At 41.2% G+C, this 22,054-nt stretch overlaps 1 protein-coding gene across 6 annotated transcripts in view; it reads left to right on the top strand.

Annotated features, from left to right (window-relative positions):
- HTR2C (5-hydroxytryptamine receptor 2C) overlaps positions 1-22,054 on the top strand; it is a 98,694-nt gene that overhangs the window by 12,595 nt on the left and 64,045 nt on the right. For 4 of the 6 annotated variants that reach the window (XR_012624520.1, XM_074834637.1, XM_074834636.1 and 1 more), the window contains exon 3: positions 16,065-16,175. The exons of the other annotated variants lie outside the window; for them this stretch is intronic. The gene's annotated coding sequence lies outside the window, so the exon portion shown is untranslated. The remainder of the gene's footprint in view (positions 1-16,064; positions 16,176-22,054) is intronic. 6 annotated transcript variants of the gene reach the window in all.

Genomic DNA, 22,054 nt, shown 5'->3' on the forward strand with positions numbered 1-22,054 from the left:
AAAACATTTGGCTTTCCTCTCCTGGCAGGGGTGGGAATGATTTGTTAGAATTTGTCTAAAAATTCATGAGAAAATAACTTTCTGTTGGAGAAACAAACAAAAGCCTTAAGAGCACCAACCCATTATTGCTTGTAGATTTTGATAGTGAAGATTTGTGATTTTGCAGAGGGTAACTATTTCTATGAAAAATCCATGGTTGCTGTCCAGCAGTGAAAAAGCTGTGAAGAAACACACAGGTTGTTTCTGGGGGAGCATTCCTCTCTGTGATGGGTGCAGTAGATTGCTTCATGTTTGTCTCAGGAGAGAAAAAGCCCCCCTAACCTACTAGTGTGCTCCATGCAATCATCCACAGGATTTACCAACTGCCCTGCTAATCACCCAGTGGGTGTAGGTTAGAATGTCCTGATGTCAATGTTCAGAGACCAAGGGGAGGAGAAGCCACCTCCAGCTGGATTTTATACAGAGTTATTTGTCTGCAAAAGTGCCAGCAGATTTAAATTACTGCTGCTGTTGTCAACAAGTTCCTCCTGCATGTTCTGTAATGATTAAGGTCTTTGGAGATTTTGGATCATTTATGTTTCTCAGTGTAGCTACAGATTGTGAACATAAGGGTTGCACCAAGTATATTAAATAATGAATTGGAAGGCAGAGGTTCCCTTCCTTCTGTGTCCTTTGGGTAGAAAAATTTCTGCTGACTCCACATTTCTTGCTACTGAAAAAGATAACCTGGTCAGGTAGCTAAACGTTAACTTGCAGCTTGCCAGCTTTATCACTTGACATGCAATTGCTCTTAGAAACAGCTGCTGCCTTGCTGCTACCAGTGCCAGAGAGTGTTTTGTTTGATGACTTAATCAATGTGTTATTCTATCAGGAACCATTTGTGGATTCAAATACAGATGTAGGATGGTAATTGTTGAAAAAAAAAGTTCATTTCCTTGAATTCAAAATACGGCCATCATAAAACAGCCCATCTCCTATTTCTGATTTGCTCTGAAGCCAAGTCTAAGCAGGTTGTGCATCTAGTCTGAACTATGCAGGGCAGTAACTTTACTCTTATTATTTGCAGCAAATTTTCTTAGAACATGATCGCAAAAAAAATTTGGCCAACTTTTTTTGGTAAATGTTAAAACTCTATCCATATCACTTTGCAGTTTATTCTTCATTGTGTAATTACTCTGTGTACAGACTGAACCATGCAGCAGCAGTTTGAGGATCACCTTTCAAAAACCTGAGACTTAAAATGAAGTGCCAAAGCCTTAGATAGACCCGGCTAATATGGACAAACTGTAGTGTCTTCTGATCGCATCTAGTTAGGGCTCCTTAGTTCTATCCTAAAAAAGAAAATTTAAATTAAAAAAATATATATGGTCTTGGACTTTTCTAAAGCAATTGCAGCTGAAGGAGTATCTGTATGGAAATTGGTTTGGGGAACTTCTTACAGCATCACAGGTTTAGAAGTATATGGAGCAGCCACAAGAACCTGTGAACAATGGGTCCAGTCCTTGTACTTCAGTGGAATGATGCTGAAAACTTTTAGCTGGTATGTGAGTCATTCATTAAACCCAAGGGGAAACAATGGACACTTAGAGTTTTCTTTTCCAGGCAACAGTAGGAAAACGTAATATTTACTGCTTCTTGGTCTATACAACCCATTTCTGATGCTTGTGAATTTGACCTGAGGTTCCTTCTCTGTTCCCACCCTATTCTCAGGCTACACATCTTGTTGGCCCATCATTAGTTGCTTCATTACATGAAGTTACCTGTGTTCTGCCAAGCAAGGGTGGTAGGAAACCAGTGTTTCTAGGGAACAGAAGCAATCTGGAAATGCTAATCCCTTTTCCTTTCCTCCACAGGTTTGCCAGTTCCTTTTTTATCACCAGGTACATAGAACCAGCAGTGTTATTAGGGTGGAGCAGAACAAAGAAAGTACAGGCCCTGCCTTCAAATCGTGAAATGTCTAGGTTTAAGTCTTCAGGGAATCTGGGCAGTGCTCTGCTTTGCCAAAGAGCAGATCCTAGGTATAAGCCCATTACCAGAGAAATCACGTCCTTCTGACTTGTACCTGTCTCAGTGTCGTGGTTTAACACCAGGTGGCAACCACACGGTCGCTTGCTTACTCCTCCCACAGTTGGACGGGGGAGATAATCAGAAGGGTAAAAGTGAGAAAACTCATGGGTTGAGATAAAGACAGTTTAATAAGTAAAGCAAAAGCCATGCACACAAGCAAAGCAAAACTTCCCAGCCCAAACCAGCACATTCTCCATCCCTTATTCCATAACATTTATGTCATGCTCAAGTCTCACACTATCCAATACATTATTACCCGCCACCACCCTTCCCATCCTTTGATGTAATACACAGATATTATTCCTGTAGTCTATGGACCACCCCTGTAAAATGGCCGTAAGATGTCCACAAAATGTCCACTGAGTTCATTTAGTCCATGACTTTGAGCTCCATCTGTTGTGGTGGTCACTGAGGACAGGAGAGGTGGTGTGTTTTGTGGAGTTACTCAGCACCAAAGTCAGCTCAGGTTGGGTCACTGCTGCACTTGCACTGCTTCTTGTAAGGCTTGTCCTCCATTGGTTCAGGGGGTTCCTGCTGTAGTAATTCCTATAACATGCAATTCAAATCATGGGTTACAACAATTTAAAGGTATTTCCATTACAGTCTTCACCCTTGATCCCTTTGGACCAGACCATCGAGTTTAACATTGCAATGAACTCCTCCCCTTGCCCCTGCTCTGGCTTGGATTTATCCACAGACTGCAGTCTCTTAGGGTTGTACCTGCTCCAAGTAGAGCCTTATCTATGAGCCACAGTCTCTCCAGGGGTGTACCTGCTGTGGCACAGATTTTATCCACAGCCACAGTCACTTTGAGGTACACTTGTTCCAGTGTGGCCTTCTCCATGGGCCACAATGCCTTCAGAGATGTACCTGCCTCAGTATGGCCCGACTCACAGCTACTTTCTCTTCAGAAGTAAACCTGCTCCAACATGGCCTTACCCATGGCTGCAGTCCCTCCAGGGGTGTACCTGTTCTGTTGTGGGTTTATCCATGGCCAGCATGACCTCATGCACAGCCACTGAAGTTTCAGGGTGTACCTACTGCAGCACAGACTTGTCCACCGCCACAGATGGTTTGAGGTGTATCTTCTCCAGTGTGGACTTATCCTTGGGCCACAATCCCTTCAGAGGTATACCTGCTGTGACACAGACATAACCACTGCCACAGATGCTTCGAGATGTACCTGCTCTGGCATGGTCTTATCCACAGCCTTATCCACAGATGCTTCGGGTTGTCCTGCTCCCATGTGGACTCACCCACGTGTCACAGTCCCTTCGACTCGAGTTCACACTGGGGTTCCAGCCCACCCAGTACAGCAGCACAGAAACAGCAGCAATGCCCTGGCCATCTGCCAGCCCAGGCGCATCACCATTGCTGTTATCAAAATGTTCTCAGGCACAGCAGAGTAAGATGATAAGCAGTACAGCAAGCAGCAAAAGCAAAAAGCAGCCACTAACGAGCACAAGACTAATTTACAGTAAGGCAAGCAAACCCTATGGCAAGCACAGGAGCCTGTCAATTAATAGCTAAACAGCAATAACAGCTATAAATTCAATCTAGCACATTCCAATCAAATCCGTCATTATCGCAAACCCTTCAAGCCCCATGCTGGGCACCAGAAAGGCTTGAAACATGCAGTCAGACCCAATTACTCTCCCTTGATTTGTGTCTGTGCTCAGCAGTGCGGATGGGTAGTTACTCTCTCTTGTCTTTTTAAGAGTTTATGGACTGCAGAATGGCTGTTGCTTGTCCACTGTGCAAGCGGATGAGTTAAATATTTACCAGTACTTTTTTTTTTTTTTTTTTTTACAAACAGTAGTGCCTGCAAGAGGGCTACTGCGTTTCAGGTTCATTTTGTGCCCTTTCTTTTTTCCCGCTCCCTACAAATAGCGAAGCCAAGTCAATCAGAGCATCAAGAAGGTTCAGATTACTAATGTGCTCAGCATTTACAGAGCTTAATTTCTTTGAAAAGAGAGAAGAGGATGAGTCTTTCTGCTCCATTACGAAGACTGGTACTTTTTATGCTGAGCAGAGGTTTTTTTGTTTGGTTGGTTTTTTTTCCCCGGAAATAAATTTCACTGAAACTCTTTACTGCTTCATTGTACTAAAAGATTCTGCCTATAGGTATTCTGATAATACTGCAAGAAGCCAATATCTGGTGATTTCCAGAAGAGACATTTTCATTCAAATTTGGTTTCTGCTATTCTTGATTCTAGCTGGTATTAGACACTTCAATAGATCCAGTATATTAATTTTTTTTGGAGCAATGTAAAAAGATACGGTTAATATTATTGACCTTTGATTTGGGAGAGCGTCTGGTTTAGATTACATGTTACATTTTCTTTTGAAGGGCATTGCAAATTTTTCCTTTTGCAAAAATTCAGATGCAACAAAGTGAAGGTCAGCTTTTCATTTTCTATGACCCTTTATTACGTGGGCTTGCTTCTAATCTTGTTCTCTCAGTTTTTGTATCGCTGCAGTTCCATTGTGCTTAGAGTAAGTGGAACTAAACTCAGGACTATTTTGTTTATCCTGAAGACCTTGATAGCAAGCTTGCTTTGCATGTCTCAGAAGAGTTAACAGTTCTTTTTGAATTCTGACCTGTGTGTACAGTTTAAGCATTAATTTTACTGCTAGACTGCCCCAAAGTTTCAGCATTAATTTAGGAGATAATCAGTAATATTGGCTTTCACAAACTTTCATAACTTTACAGAATTATAGAGCTTTCTCTTGCAAGGAAATTTCTTGATCTTATAAGCAAGGAAAGTAAGAAGCTTAAAGCTGGCACAAAAACAGGTTTATTTTTTTGATTTCCATGGTCTGATCATAGCATGCTTCCTCAGTTTGTAAGCAAGGACATGAAAGGTATCTCATTCACAACAGCAGAAGATTTGCCCTGGGTTCTGCTGGGGAGACTGGTTGTTCTTAGATAGTCATGCTTCTTCTCTCCTTTCTTTTCTCCCTAGTAGCTTACTGACTAGGATTGCCCAATTATGTCTTAATTGGCTTCTTTCTTTTTATTGACCTCCTTCTGAATAGGGGTCAATGTTGACCTGCTTTCTCTGCTGGATACAATTGCATATTTTTGTAGCTGTTTTGAGACAAGCTATTAAAAAAGAGAAAGAAATAAAGACATCCTAATTTATCTGACTTGTGGATACACAGGATTTAAAATGCTGCAATTTGCTTCATAACTCCCTGTAATGAGCAGGAGGGGGCACTTACTTATTTTCTTAAGCTTAGCAACCCTACTGTATCCTATATGAACAGGGATGTAACTATTGTTCCTAACATCTACTTTCCTCTGCTTGTTTTAACACTTCCTGCATAGGTTGATCAGTAATTTTAACCGCAATATGTGATTATGACCTGTAGTCATCTAGCAGAGGTTGCATAAGGATGTCTTTCAAGCTAAAGCGAGGGTATGCACACTGTGTCTTAAGAGATGTTTCTTTCAGCTCACTTACCAGACCTTTCCAGAGGAATTTCCTGGTTTATTCTTAGCTTCTCCTGACACCTACAAATGACCGCAGAAAGATGAGTTATCTTTGTTGCGTAATGACTGTCAGCAAGCAGGAGTCCTTCACTTCTTTAGGCCAATAACAGCAGGAAAACAGCTGACCCTCACCTAGTTTTATTCTGAGCAATGACGCTGATTCATGGTGCTTTGTAACCTTGTGGGGGATTCTTCCATGAAAGCAGTGATGTATTAAGAGTAGAGGTAGATGGTATCAGAGAAAATATCTTCACCTGTGTGAGTTATTTGTGTCCATTTGTCCCTCTGCTCTTATCCTCAATTAAACACCATATTGCCCTGGTGTTCCAGCATATGCATTGCCACCCAAAACAGGTATGAAATAAAAACTACATCAACAGAGATGTGTGACCACATAATAAGACTCTTAGGTTCTTAGGGAGATGACCACTGCAAACTATTCTTAAATACACTGATTTTGTAACTGGTACTTTGTACTGGCTAGGGAGACCGGGAGCATATTGTCCATCTGACCTCTTTCTGGGTTCAGGAGAATCTGTTTTACATGGAGTGTCATCATGGTTCATGCCTTGCCATTTCCACATGGTAGGAGGAGACATAAGGAGATCCTACCTCATGCCAAAGCAGCTGGTAGCTACAGAAGGCATGACATTAAAAAGCAGCTTGCTATTATCATAGGAAAATACTAAAGGCCCTATCTTCAGACCTTGCGAAATGTCCTTAGTTTGGCACTGTGAAAATATGAGGTGATATCTCCGGTGGTTATCACACAGTTATTTTAGCTTTGTATTGCCACTCAGCAGGAAAGTGTTGAGGGGACTGAGCCAGCTCATGCATGTCTTCACTGTGGCCTGGTGGAGTGGCTCATAGGGACAATCACAAACAAGAGAACTGGCTGAAATCCTGCAGCTGAAGTTGCATCTACTTATGCAACTTGCCATCACCCACCACCATTCTTTGGCCCTTTAGCAGGTCAGTGACATTTTATTATGAAAATCCATGTTGCTATTGTTGTGTTTTAGTAAGAAGTAAAAAAGAACTCCTGGGCTAGAGGCAGACAACCCCCTATGATATTTGCCATGAGAAGGACACCTGTGCTGGAAGTGAAGAATGTGCAATACTTAAGGCTACTTTTAATATCCTGCCTGGTGACCTTTCGTAAGAGAGCTGAGAGTGCTAAAGCCCAGGGTAGTCTGTGAAAGGATATGTGCTTTTAATCAGCTTCCCAGTAGTGGGATAATAAAAGCAGTAATCCTTTTAGTATTCTGCTTCTATTATCTCTACCTACATTTTCCAAGGTCACTAAAGCAGTCAGCAATGAGGAAGATAAGCTTCCAAGGAGTTGAACTGTAGAGCAGTGAAAAACATCACATCCAGCAGCATGGATTGTTCTCTTGCTTCCAGCTTGTGGTGAGGGAGTCAAACCATGTAGAGAATAGACTGACTTGGTTTCCCAGGGCACTGGTCACAACAGATTTCCAATATAGCAGGATCTTCATCTTGTGGTCTCCAAGCATAATTTGTTGCATTCAGACTGAGAATTTGGACTTTTTCCTCTTGTAAGTAGACCAAGCTATTTGGCCTGGGGGAGGAAGGGAAATTATTTTTATAGTTGAGGGTTCTGATTTGGTTTGGCTTCAATGAATTTGTTTATTTTCTTTAAAACAACAACAACAATCCACCTCACCCACCCCCAAAAATTGTCATCTGCTGCAAGTATTGATTTCTGTTGGTGAAATTTTTAGCATAATAGTTTGGATGCAGTAGCAAAAATAAGATGTCATTTAAATGTCCAAAGTGTGCTTCTGTTCTCAGCTGTGGTGAACTCTACCCCTAGGTAGCAGACATGCATTTTCCCTTGACTTAATTAGACTCTGTATACCAGAACCAAATCTGGCTGTTTGCATATTAAAGAAGCACAATATGGAGTTGTCCATCTCTTGTGAGCTCTTGGAATTAGAGTGTCTCTACTGGGTCAGTCCAAAGGTTCATCCAGCCCAGTACCCTGTTTCCAACAGTCACCAGCAAAAACTGCCTAGGGAAGAGCACTGGGCCAAGGGCAAGCGCACGGTCCTCATCCCTGTAGTCCCTCAGTCTCCACCAATTTCTGCTTAGGGACTTCCTAAGCCAGATCCGGTATTATCCTGTTTAATAGCCCTGAATGGATTTTTTTTTTCTCATTATTTTGTTTAATTGCTTTTTGAACTAATTTAAAATTCAGTATTCATGACATTCAGTGGCAATGAGTCCAACACTTTTAACAGGGCATTTATTCAAGAAGTATAGGAGGATTTCTATAGGTTACGGGAGGATTTCTCTAGTTTACCACCATGTCACTGGTAGTGGTTACTCCTAGTTTTTTATGGGAAAATATAAAATCTTTGAGATGAACAGTTACTTACTGAATTTCCTAGAGAGATAAATGTATGTTTGGGTATTCAGTAGTATACTGCTGTCATGAACTTAATATTTCACATACCATATAACTTGTGGCTGTTTTAACTATGGATGATGTAGCTTTTGCCTGTATAGATGTATTCTGAATGCATGTCTTACCTCTGATTTAGTATTTTATGTCACTGAGCTGCAAATTTTATTCTCCTGAATAGAAAATGCACAGCATTTTTGCTTAGGCCTTGGTTTGTTCTTCCTTTGATGTTGCTTTAAGTAGAACAAGAAAATTTTGTCCTGGAATACTAAATAATTATTTTACTATAGTTGTTTTGGTTACTGAAAAGATGTAGCCAAGCCCCAGTTTGTAGTACAAGATTTATTTTGATTGCCAAAGCCTTCTGCTCTTAACCATACCCAAGTTCTGTTCCTTAGACTGTTCACATGGAGGCAGTGCTGACTTCATCGGCCAAAGGACTCCCTGTGGTGGACAGGGTGTGTATGAGGACAGCATTGTAACATACATGTTGTGTGTGTGCATAGGTGATGGAGAAATGAAGAACAGTGGTAACAGACTATAAGCAGCAGGATCAAACAGTACTTTCTCATGCCAGAAGAAATCTTGAGATCTACTCTGACCTTTTTGCATCACATAAACCATAAAATTTAATCCCTTGCTATTCCAACCTGGGAACTTATTTTATTTTAGGTGCTGTCCATGTACCTTTCCTCTCTATAGCATTATTGTCAGTGTTAAAGCCCATTTTATTGTATACTGTGGCATGGTAATGATTTTGTTTAGTGTACCATGCTGTAAACATCCAAGCCAAATTCTTGACTGTCTTACTGTCTTTTGGAGCAAATGCATTTCCTGAGGTACGATGTGTTCCACCTTATCCTTTAGTTAATATAACAATTCTTCTGCCTCAGGCAGAGATGCTGAAGCTTGTGTCTCTTGGTTGTTGCTTTTAATTTGAATTCAGTTATGAGCATTGAAGAAACTCTTTCAGATATTACAATTGCTTTAAATTCACAACAAAAATGGTCCATGAGCCATCACATGGTTTTCAGACATTCATGCTACTGAAATTCAGGCGTGTAGCTTAGGCTGTGCCAGTCAGCTGTAGAGAATATCTTTCCACGTCGACTGCATAGGACAGCAATGATATTCAAGTTACACTGAAGTTGCATAAGATGAATTGAGCTCCTCTGCTCAACTAACTGCTGAGCATCTAACTGCTCTTGAAACGAGTGGTCCTGCTCAGGCTTCCCCACCCTGCCTTTGCTTGGGACTGTATGTTCCCAGCACTTCTCTTGCATTAGTTCTTGCCTTCATTGGACCCATTAATGAACTAATTCAACTCACTAATTAGATAGTGAATATCCCAGCTGGGAAAAAAAGCAAAAAAGCTGGGCTGATGAACTGATATAGCTTACTTCCAAGTGATTAATTTCAGGGATGATGAATAGCCAGTCCAAAACATGCCCAAAGTCATGCTCTCCCTCATGTATCTGATGGAACAGCACTGAAGCATGAAAGTTCTGTGAAATACATTCCCAACGATCTTAATTTTACCATCTCGCTCTATTTTCTGCCTTTCTGTTACTGCTTCTAGTCTGGCAAGCAGAGTGGTTATCAAAGAGTTCCAGTTTATATAGAAGGGTGTGCTTTTCTCTTGTGGCTGAGCAAAAAACTTGAAAACTTCGAGTGTGTACAGGCCGGGCTTTCTGTAGTGAGAAACCTGGCATGAACCCACCTAGGGTACGTTGTTTGCTCTACTGATTCTCTCATATTTTATTTCCAAGATAGTAGGTCTGGATTTATTTACTTGTAAATGGAATATAAGTGTGTTTACCAGTGTTGTACAGACATTGTGTGGCTGAAAGGCTGTTTGAGAGTCTGTGGATAAATGAGTTGCTGTGTAAGCACTTGTAATGATGGAGTCCTGCTAAACTATCTGCCTGACTTTCTGTAGAATTTTTCCTGTGAAGATATACCAAAATATTGGTGTCTTAAGGATGCTTTGAAATATGGTTAGGAGAATTAATTCACATAAAGAAAGAACATGTCTAAATTATAGTCCCATTTCTCTCTGTATCTGACACAAACTGGTTTCTAAGACAGCAAAGCCAAAAGAAACACAGGCTGTGGTGTTCTCCATTTTGCTCTTTCTTCCCCTCCCATTTTGGCAGCTTGCACAGCTCCTGCCACTGGCCAGGTACATAAGTGGAAAGTTGGTAGTATTAGCCACAGGACACCTTCAAGCCTGGCTTAAAGCAAGACCTGCTGAGGATCTTGTGGGGAGGCTTCTTCAGCATGACTCTCCACCCTGCTGTGCAGTTCACTTGTGTTGCCTTGGGTCAAACCAAGCCATAGGTCCTGAGGCTGGAAAAGCATCAGAGTTTCATTAAGATGCTGAGATGAGCTGATTAGTCATGTTGATTTACAGCAATGACTAACTGATTGGTGAACTTCTGGGTGGAATCTGAATTTCGGGGAAGGCTGTTTGCTCTATGACAGTTCCCTGGTTTTGTTTATGATTGAAACAGAGTGGCCTTTTATCTCAGTGTTTGGGAGTAGGTGAAGCAATTGTACTATTTTGGCTGCCCTCTGACAACTTCTCACAAGGATGCTGGGACTTGAGACAAGCATGAATCAATTGGCTTCTCAGAAAAATTCTGAGAACTGGCTCTCTGCCACTCTGCCTGGAAATGGGACAAAAATAATGTCATTGTTCCCTTCCACTTTGCTGAAATGCCCCAAAATCCTCAGGCTAGAAAAATGGTCCACAAAACCAAAAAACACCAGCAGTGTGTTTCTGTTGTTGATAGTGATGGGATTTAGGGTGACTGAAAAACCCAAAGTACTTGGCTTTGCTTGGTGAACTGAAGCAAAGAAATATGGATTGAACAGTCAAGTGCTAACCTGCAAAGAGCAAATGGTGTGATTTTGCCTTGGGAAGAAATCATGCTCAGATACGAGTGATGCACAGCAGGGGGGAAAGGTTGAAGACTCCCAAACTATCAGCATGAGCTGCTCCCTCTTGAGCTGAGGAGCTTCACTACTCAGCAGCACACCACACCTAACTGTTCTCTGCAGAGCTGCCTCAGGTTTAGGGAACCCGTAAGGGTGGAAGGGTGTTGCTTCAAACCCAATACATGATATCTGTATCGGGTTTGCATGGCAAGGTTTTGGTAATAGTGGGGCTACAGGGCTGGCTTCTGCAAGAAGCTGCTAGAAGCTTCCCCCATGTCTGACAGAGCCAATGCCAGCCGGCTGCAAGATGGACCCACCCCTGGCCAAGGCCGAGCCCATCAGTGATGGTGGTAGCGCCTCGGGGATAACATATTTAAAAACAGAGGAAAAAAAAAACCTGTTCAAAGACAACTGCAGCTGAAGAGAGGAGTGAGAATATGTGAGAGAAACAACTCCGCAGACACGAAGGTCAGTGAAGAAAGCGGGGAGGAGGTGCTCCAGGTGCTGGAGCAGAGGTTCCCCTGCAGCCCATGGTGCAGCCCATGGTGCAGCCCATGGTGAGGCAGCTGTGCCCCTGTAGCCCATGGGGGTTAATGGTGGAGCAGATACCCACCTGCAGCCCATGGAGGACCCCACACCAGAGCAGGGGGATGCCCGAAGGAGGCTGTAGCCCTGTGGGAAACCCGTGCTGGATCAGGTTCCTGGCAGGACCTGTGGCCCCGTGGAGAGAGGAGCCCATGCTGGAGCAGGTTTGCTGGGCAGCACTTGTGACCCTGTGGGGGACCCACGCTGGAGCATTCTGTGCCTGAGGAACTGCACCCCGTGGGAGAGACACCACGCTGAAGCAGGGGAAGAGTGTGAGGAGTCCTACCCCTGAGGAGGAAGGAGTGGCAGAGATAACATGGGATGGACTGACCACAATTCCCCTTCTCTGTCCCTCTGCACCACTGGTAGGAAAGAGGCAGACAAATCAGAAGTAAAGTTAAGCCCAGGAAGAAGGAAGAGATAGGGGGAAGGTGTTTTAAGATTTGGTTTTATTTCTTATTACCCTACTCTGATTTGAGTCTGTTTTGCCCATGACAGTAATTGTTGAATGATCTCTCCCTGCCCTTATCTCGACCCAGGAGCCTTTTGTTATATTTTCTCTCCCCTGTCCAGCTGAGGAGGGGAATGGTAGAGCAGCTTTGGTGGGCAGCTGGTGTCCAGCCAGGGTCAAGCCACCACAGTATCAGAAGATGTTATTATGGATATGCGGTCTTCCTTCCCATGTGTGGAAGATTGGAAAATGTAAGGGCAGATTATAAATGCAGCAGGAGTCATTTGGAGAATGTTCAGTTGTGGTTTTAGGGCTAGGACCCCACCTGTGCAGAGCAGTTGTCCCATATTATTTGTCACAGGGGAAGATAATTTTCTTTTGATAATACAAACACACTTTAAAAAAACCCCAATGTTTTAAGGTTTTCAGGATCTAAATAAGGAAGTGTGTGCAATAAGTAATGGAGCTGGGCCCTTCCCAGAGCTGGTGAGACCACATGGTGCAGTGTCCCACCTGCCAGGCTTTAACACCAATGCGATTGTTTGATACCTGCAACATTCCCATCTTTGGAGCTAACCTCTGGCAGTTGAAGGTCTATGCATCTTTCAGCACCTTAACTTTTGTCTCATTTGTTGACAAGATTAGTATGTTCATATTTCATAGAATTTCTGAAGATACAAAACCAGTCTGGTTTCAGTGTTGTCTTTGCAATGTTAAAATGCTTTAGTATGAATTTGCAGGGTCTGTTATACTTAATAACACAATTTGATTTTTCTGTCCTTGTTTAATTAATTTTTAATTAAAAATGATAGGTTTAGAATTAAGCATGTTATTGCTAATTCAAGATCACTCATCAATAGTATGTTTGGACCTTGAACAGAAATTAAAATTTGGTATATTAGTTACTTTTAGGTGGCTTAATGTTTTTAATAGAGAGAAAAATCCATCTTAAGTAACTAAGTCTATAATTCTAAATGAAACTGATTTAGCTGATCTGATAAATAATTAGTGAAATTGGAAATTTGATAAATTCTGATTCATTAACATGTGGTTTTAGAATGCGATTGTAAGGAAGCATGAATGGGAAGACGATGCTGGAGCTGTATCTGTTGGGTAAAGTAATAGAGGACAAAATTAATTTAGTCAAGATTTAAGATTGCCTTAACTGACAGTACTCAATTTTTTCCCACAATGAAACATAAAATAGTGCTAAAGATTTCTCTGTTCTTATAAAATTTACATGAAAGTGAGGGTCACCAGAACTCTTATGAGGACCATCAACATATTGAATAAACTTAGATGAATCAGTAACTTGTATTGAGTAAGAAATAATAAATTTATCTAATTGATTGTTCTCAGGAGTTTCATGTGAGGTTTATGGGATTGCGGGGTGGAACTGGTGGGAGCAGCATGAGGCAAATGAACTGAAACACAGCAAAAGCTGAAGGAAAAGATTATCCAACCCACTGCAGAGAAGAAACCTCAAAACAGCGTTAATTTGTCTTAGTTCGCTATATCTAGTACAACACACACTGTAGTTATGTAGCTGTTTGATATGAGCTGTTGTTAGATGGTGCTAACACTACTTCCATATGCAGGATTTTCTTTGGCTTGTTTGTGGACAGCTGGTGGTCTGTGAAGAATTGGCTGTTGATGTGGCTTCTCTTCCTCATTTCTAATCCTAAAAATAAGTGAAATAGTTTCTTCATCTTACTCTTCCATGCAGCAGAATTGCCCCAAGGCTAACCATGCATCTGTGAAGTGTAGAAATGACAGGATCCACGAGACAAGGTGTCTGGTAGGGGTCGGTCTGTGCTAGGGAAATGTCTGGGAATCTCGTACGAAGCACCAGAAGGAGTACAGTTGCTTTAAAGATTTTAAAAAGTTCTGGAGCCACAAGAGTCTGTTACTCCCTGCAAACCAGCATCTCTGCCAGTTTGAAAATGCTGTTTTTTCAGTGCCTGTTTCCCACACATTGCTGTGCCTTAGATAACAGAGAAGCATGTTGCTCTCATCTGTTTGGAAACATCTTCCTTGCTGCTGGTGGTGGGGTAGGTCCCTAGGTGTTAAGCATGGGTTCTCCCTACCCTCTCTGTGCCCTAAAAAGAGTTTACCCATACGGTGGTTATTCCGTTCTGACACGTGTTTTGGTGAGCAACTAGATCTTGTGTGCATGTGGAAGAACAGAGATTTACATGCCAAAACAGACTTTAGAAAGGCTGAGATGATTGCACTGGATTACAGGAGTCTCTGAGACCAAGCTGGACTTGAAGGATTGCAGAATGATGGGCTGAGAACTCAGTAAGGCATCCTAGAAGTTCTTGAAAAAAGGGATCAGAGATATCGTTGACTTAAGATCTGTGAGAAGCTGGTTTTAGCTCTTGCTCATGGTGTTTGCGTAAGTTACAGATGGCTGAATTTTTTGTCCTCTACTTTATATCTAGTATGCAATGAGTAGTTTCCTCAGTCTGTAGTGAGACAGTGCAATGACTCATTACCTCACTATTGTTCTCTACAGAATTTATCAACCCGAAACAACTTTTAGAGAATGCCTGGTATGTTTACAGTATGGGAAAAATACTCAGTAACGGAACTAGCTCTATGGATGATTAGAGGTTGGGGTCAGGGCCATAGATAATACTTTATTGAAATGGGCAGTTCTATAAATATGTTGGTAAAATTCAGAAGTACTGGAAAGCAAATTAACAAAGACTAAAGGCCCAACTGTTCAATTGGCCCCAACGTAGCCCCTAAATCTGTGTGAACAAATGTTCATGAGCAGAATTAGCCCATTTGGCTATACAATCTGTGCATTGTGTACTTGCTTTCATTTGCAGTAAATGTGAACAAAAACCTTTATATTCCAGTGCTCTGTATGCAAATCCAAACCCTGACTCTGTAGTGTGTTTGGTGATTCATAGTGTACATGGGTGCAGAGGCAAAACTTTAGAACAGTTCTTGAAAAGGCAACCAAACAGGTGAACTATAAAACTGTGCTCAAGGTCCACAGTTCTGGTTTCAAAAAGCAAAGTCCCAGGACACTCAGCTTTCTCCTTCTGATACCTACTTACTATTTTCAGCACCCCAGTGCAGAACTGGAAATGTTTGGAAAGACCCAGACTGAGCATGCTTTCTTCTTCAAGGGTTTTTTTCTTTTATTGGTCCTTTTAAGAGTAACTAAACATAATATAATAATATATTTTTAATAGACCTCCAACAGAATAGACCTCTAACCTGCAAGGTAGGTGAGTTTTATAATTTTTTTCAACACACTCAAGAAAAAGCATTCACAAAATTTCTGAAATAGGTGTTGCGGTTTGTAATTGGCAAACTAGCCATGCAGACTAAGGTTCATTCGCAGTACTACTTTGATGTGGGAGTAACATTTTGTTCAACTGCAAGCTGCTCTACCAAGTTTAATATTATAGGTATGCAAAAATCCAGGAGATTCTTGTCTCCCTCAGCTGGAAATCTGAGACAATGTGGGGTTTCATTTTTCTACCCTGCCCGCTTCCATCCTATCTGAAAATCAAGACAGAGATGAAAAAGCTACAATTCTAAATTTCAGAAGAATGCTAGCTTGGATTTATGCCTAGTACAAGGGTAAAGGGTTGAGCATTTTCAAACTAGGATTGTCATTTTCTAGTATACAGTGCTACGGTTGACTTGTTTCATATAAAAAGAATGTAATTCATTTTACTTTGTAGGTACCAGAAAATACTCAGAAAAGTGACCCTACTGGGTCATGATTTTCTGCTAGTGATTCACACAAGTCAGTCCCCTGGCTGAGTGTTCTTTAGGATGATCTTTCCGCAAGACAGAAAAATCTCAATTATTGCTTTCAGCAGAAGTTAAACAAGCTGCCATCTTGAGCAGCTTGGAAGTAATAAACTGTGCTGAACTGAGCCCAGCTACCAGCATGCATCCTACGCAAGGCTCTGGCCCTAGGTGCATAAAAACTACTAGCTATATTCTTATGCTCCAGGGAGTATTAACTTAAGAAACATTTCCCTTTGTACAAATACTGTGTGAGTGACATATGCCAAATTGACACACAGATTGTCACATATTTGGGCTTAATATGTTCTGTTTTCCAGGGAAAGAACCAATTACGGGTAGATCAACAGCCAATGCACCTTGGGCACTAATGTCTGCAATCCCAGCACTGCCACAGAATCAGACTTGCAGAAAGACAGCCCCAAATCAAGGCAAGTTAAATAAACTTTTGAAAAGTTCTGAGGACTCTTACTTAGTTGAACCATAACTAACAGCAACACATTAAAAAAAATTATCAGGTAATTATTAGAGAACAATAACATTGTTAGGCTGACTGGGCTATATACCAAGGGGCTGTCAATCACTGTTGTTATGAAAAGCAGAGCATTTAGAGACTGTCAATCATACCTGTTTGTAAAAGCCGAAGGACTTCAGGAATTGTTACGCCTGAATTTACCAAATGCAGAAATAACAAAAGCACCTGAGTCTCATGCAGACTGATATTACAGTTTATGTAGAAGTTCTTGCGTAAGTTTATGCCTTTATTAATCTGAAAATATCTTATGTCACTGAGAACTTGGAAAGGTTTATTTTGCAGCTAGCTCCTCTGTATCACTGATTTTTTTAAGGCTGCTTAAGCCTGTCAAATCTGGTAACAAAATAGTAACTTTTGCTACATTCCTTTGCCGTGAAGCAAAAATGTTCCACATAGCAGAGAGCTGGTGCTGGAGCCATTCAGTTTCCTGGGGAGTTTCACACATTTCTGCATATCCAAAACACTGTGGCAACTACCAGCTGGAGAATTAAAAAGGATTTAGGAAATCCTTAACACGGGAGGTACTGACCCGTAGATGCTATGAGAAATCGTACCCATGAGACTGAAAAAACCCCACGGAACCTTGTATCTGCTTATTTTTAAGAGAAGCATTGAACGCATGTATTTGATTTAAACCAAAAGAAGTAGTTAGTTGTTTGGGGGTTTTTTGTTGGTTGGTTTGGTTTGGTTTGTTGGGGGTTTTTTGAATCAAATTGAAGAGCTTTTGGGAGAAAATGGGTTTCTGATGATAACTTTCTGCATTAGAAAAAAGGGAGTTTCCTATACTCTGCATCACCCCACTGTGCCCTGGATTTGTAAATCACCACATTTTATAACTGAGGCCAAGTGGAAGTGTGTGTCTGCATATTCAGTGTTTGTGACACTGTTTGAAAACCTGTTTGTTACTGAATAAATCATGGCTTTCTACTTCTGTGAAAGGTTTCCATTAAGGAATCAGTATTGTTCAGTTTTATCCCAGAAGACCAAGTGCTTTCAGCAGGTTTCTTGCTGCTGCAGGCCCTGCAGGAGCCCCAGAATGAGTAAGCCTAGTATTAAGCCCTACCTAGGCATGAATTTTTACATTTCTCACATTGGGAGCTTTGCTCTACCATATTGCAATCATCAGCTCAGCGTCCTCTTGTATTGGCACTTTATTAAGCATGGTGGGACTGAAGGAGAAAAAGCGGAGAAGTCCCTGCTCCAAACAGTTCATGGTCTGACCATCCTAAATAGATTTAGAAAGGGAAGGAAAAGGGGTTAACCTGCCCAAAGCCATCCAGTGAGCCGATGGCAGACCCAGAGGAAGAAGCTACACCTCCTTGATGTTCAGAGGAGTGTCTTAGGTGGACATGGAGCACACCACCTCCCCTGGTGGCATGCCCATGTACTGCAGCAATGAGCATCATCTCGCCAAAGCAGTAGCTGCACTCACACAATTGGTAGTTAATTCAGTGAATTTTTAAAGCAAATGTTAATAATTAAACTCAAGTGGTTAATGAGTTTCTAGAGAAAAGATCAAATTATACTCTTCAAACATGGAGTTAGAATTTTGTCTAATTAGAAGAAATATGTTTTTCCCATGAGGGGCAGTTGCTGAAGTGACAGTTTGGAGACTGTTGTGACAGCATTTGCAGAGATGGGTGCCAGCCAAAGAACAGAGCTTTTTTAGTATCTCTGGTAGTATAGTAGTTTCTTTTGAAGGCATAATTATGTTGCATTCTTTGCACAGTTCATTAGGAAAAGAAAAACAAAGAACTTGTATTCCATGTGGTTGATGTTCACACATTTTTGTCTTAGCATGATAGAAGAAGTTGTTAGATCCAGAGAGTAACATGGTGTATGTCTCTCTTTCACTGCTAGCCTAATAACATAACTAGTGCTAGGTGGAAAACAGCTTTTCTAACCCACAACTGTTATTCAGGAGTCTTCTTTTTTTTTTTTTTTTTTTTTTTTTCATGTGTGAAATCTCAGAAAGTGTAAAAATGTCAAAAGGCCTATGTAAACTAAAAATCTCAACAAGAAATAAGTCTGGGTCAATTTGGGACATTTTGACATCTTGAAGTGTTTCATTTCTATATAACTTTTAATCTGACTTTTTTTGCTGCTACTTTGTTAAATACAAAAATGAAAAAGTAATTTCAAACTTCAGGATTATTTTTGTTTTCAAACTGTAAAAATGAAATTTTCTCAACATTTTTCCTCACTACTTTCTGTTGAGAAATGCATCAAAACTGTTTCCCTGCAAAAAAGTTTCTATGTTGACTTAACACATTTTTTTGGCAAGAAAAAAAAGTTTTGTGGAACTATTCCCAACCAACTCTGGTAATAAATATTCTCTTCATTATATCTTACCATTTGCAAGCAAAATAAGTAAACAGGATTGCTACAGAGCCAGAATTTATCAGAGGTGTCAAGATAAAGCAGATTCATTTTCTTCAAGTGTTTGTAAGGCAGTCTTTATGGCACAAGAGTGTATGAGAGAATAAACAGTCTTTACTAGTCATTAAACAGACACAGCAGAACTGAACCATCCAGTTCTTACTTCTAGAAGCTAGCAATTACTTTTTCACACCTCTGGTTTAGTTCCTTTATAAAAAGGAGAAAACCTAATAAATACATCACAATACCTATAACTAACCTGATACCAACACAGCCTGTTGAACTGGTTATAAATGGCTTAATTCCCATTTCTCTTTAGTGACACCCTGAACTGCCCTGATACGGTGGGAAATTAGCTCCATAGCCTAAGACATCCAAGCCTTGATGGGGACATGGTTGAGCAGTTATGCCTGATCTCCTCAGACAGAAAGAAGTGTATTTTTAATGTCAGAATGAGTAAGGGTCTAAAGGACTTGTGCACTTACTAGCCTTAGTTTCTGCATTTTGAAGAACCCCAAATTCTGCAGGTAAGAAGACAGAAAACTAAAGTAAAACATAATAACTACTGAGTAAGTACTACTAAAATGAATTAAAATCACACTAGCATACTTACAGAAGTGCTTTTTATCTGCCATTTCCCAGCTTGTTTCTCTGTGATGAAATTGTTATGGGTTGAACATATTAGGACAGATCTCTTTTCAAATGTAGGTGTCTCATCTGCAGCAGTGCGAGGACTGCGGTGGGCAGGAGTGGGGGATCCGTGATGCTGCTCTGCAGAGCGAGATCCTGGAGCAGTGCTGGCACCCACACAACCCACAGCCCATGCCAAGGCCCAGAGAAAAGTTATGTGCAAGATCTGCTGCTTTACTGACTCTTGTTTTATGAAAGCTTCTGCAGCTGTGACATGTACTGCAGGGATTTCACAGGGTAATTTGGAAAAAAACACCCTTCCTGCAATTCTCTGTTGGTGCATTCACACTTGCAGAAGTCTTTTCCTCTGCCTAGAGCAAAGAAAAACTTTTCCTCCTGCAGAAGCTGGAGAACTCAAGAAAACCAATGATAATCCCCCAAATTTGTAGAGAAACATGGTGTTAGTCAGTTAGGGATGCTGCTTCAACCTTTTCAGGCAATTTGCAACATCTTCCTTGCAGCTGAGGGAACACTTCCAGCATGTGGGAACATATAGTGGAGATGTTTCCTTGTTATATGTATTTTCTGTCTGTAACTCTAAGCTATGAGCTGTGAAGATAAATCATAGCAGCTGTGCCACATTTGTTTTGGAAAGAATCTAGTGGTACCCCAGAATACAGCTGTCACTGGGAAAAGGAAGGGTGGAAGATACTATTTTCAGTCACATAGGAAGATGGTGCTCAGCTCTGAATTCTGCCCAAACCCTCTTCCGGGTAGGAAGGTCCTTTCCCAGATAACAGTGATCTGAGACAGAGATTGTGATTGGGGAAATGCCCAAAACCTAGGAGTCCGTTTTTATTCTCTTTACTTTTTTTTACCCCTGGATTATTTTAGAAAAAGAAATTGTTATTGACAAATGGATTGAGATAAAAATCATGCATGGATTATATATATATATATATATATATATATATAAAGTTTATTGCCTTCCAGCCTGAGCTGGATGGTGCTAAATTGGGAAGAAATCTTGGTTTTCAATGGCAAGCCATTCTGGTAGGGCCCAGGCAGGGTCTGTTCTTAGATCTCACAAAACAGTGCAGAGCTTGGTGTTCTGTGGAAGATCTCACAAGCACCAAAAATCCCCTCCTAAAATAAGGGATACTCTTAGCATGGAGGAATTCCCTAATGGTTTGTTGCTATCACTGTATCAGCTCTGCAAGCAAAGCATGTTGAAACATGGAGGGAAGAGAGGAAGAGGCTTAAGTGCACAGCTGCTGTTACTCAAAAATCAGGCTAAAGCTCATAAAAATCAGCACACCAGGCACACCTGGGTATGTATAGCTTTGTTTTTGATAGCTCTGTGTGAAGTACATCAGAGCAAACATGCTTCATGCTGCCTATATTGATAAAGAGATCTTCTAAATGATACTTATCCAAGCAGGCAAAGAGGTAAGAGGGTGTTTATAAAAGTCTTTTGTGTCCTTGTCTTGTCCAGAAGAATTGTTTAGGATTATAGCTTTGCTCATGTATTATTTGTGTGCATTTTGTATCATTGAGAGCCTCTGTTTTCTGTCTTCACAAAAATGTAGGAGAAAAATTATGCAATCAGCTGCTCACCTCTGGATCAGGCAACACAGCCTGTTGGGTTAAAATAGTGCAGTCTTGTCTTCTTATTTTGTTAGCCCCTGGGTGTCAGTGCAGTAAACTGTTCTTGGTGAGCCTAAAAGATAGGAGGTTAGGATGTGTGGGTTTGCCTTTTTTCTGTGTGCCTATAACTTTGTTTTGGCCTTTCACTTAAATTCCTGTGGTGATGCTGGCAGCAGAGATTAATTCCATCTCCAAAACAGTTCTAATCTGGGGTCTTCTCACTAGTAAGGAAATGTGTTCAGCTGACTGCTGACACAACATCTGTAGGCAAAAGGCTCATGAATGTCAAAACCACTCCTGGTTTAGGAGGTTTGTCATACAAACTGTGCATACACTAAGTTTGTATGGACTTTGGCTCATGTTAAGTTTCTGTGACACCTCTGTAGATATTTTGAAAAAAGAAAAATTTTTTCAGTGCAAACAAGGTCTCTTGGCACCAGCAGCTCTTTCAGGCCAGAATGCCCTCCTGTGCTGTGGGGTGCCCTGCTTGCAGGCTAGCTCCCAGCTGGCCAGCTGCAGACTCTGCTGTGAATGCTCCTCTCTGTCCCAGAGATATTAGTCACCATCTTACGATATTAAAAACTTGTTTGTTACTCCTCTGACCAAATGTCCGTAGTGTTACAGGAGAAACTTGCCCTGATCTGATCCATCCCAGAGACTGACTTGCCCCAGCTATGGCTTAACCAGAGCGTAGATCCCACTTGCATTGTGCTGGAAAGGGATAAGGTATCACAGCTTGCTCACAACATAATGTACAGGAGCGTTGGGGACTCCTTCCCTGCTGCCTGACCTCTCCTTTGGTTTGGCATTGCTAAGAGGTGTGGGTTTGGTTTAGGGAAAAGCAGTGTTGTGGACCCTGCAAACTTGAATGCTAGCATTGGGAAATACAGTGTGTTATTCTGGGGACATCTGCAAACAGTGTTGTTGGTGGAAGTATGGTGTAAAATATAAAGCTTGATTTATCTATTTTGATTTTAATTATTCTGGATGTGGAGCACTTTAAGAATTTCTCATTGAACTTTTTGAGTGCAAAGTCACTGGCCTTGAGGGCTTTTTAGAACCATGAGTCAAGTGTCTCAAGATCAGAAAATTCAGCAGTTAATAAACCCTGCTTTTATA

This window comes from Strix aluco, chromosome 10, assembly GCF_031877795.1.
Source record: "Strix aluco isolate bStrAlu1 chromosome 10, bStrAlu1.hap1, whole genome shotgun sequence".
NCBI classification, from domain to species: Eukaryota; Metazoa; Chordata; class Aves; order Strigiformes; family Strigidae; genus Strix; species Strix aluco.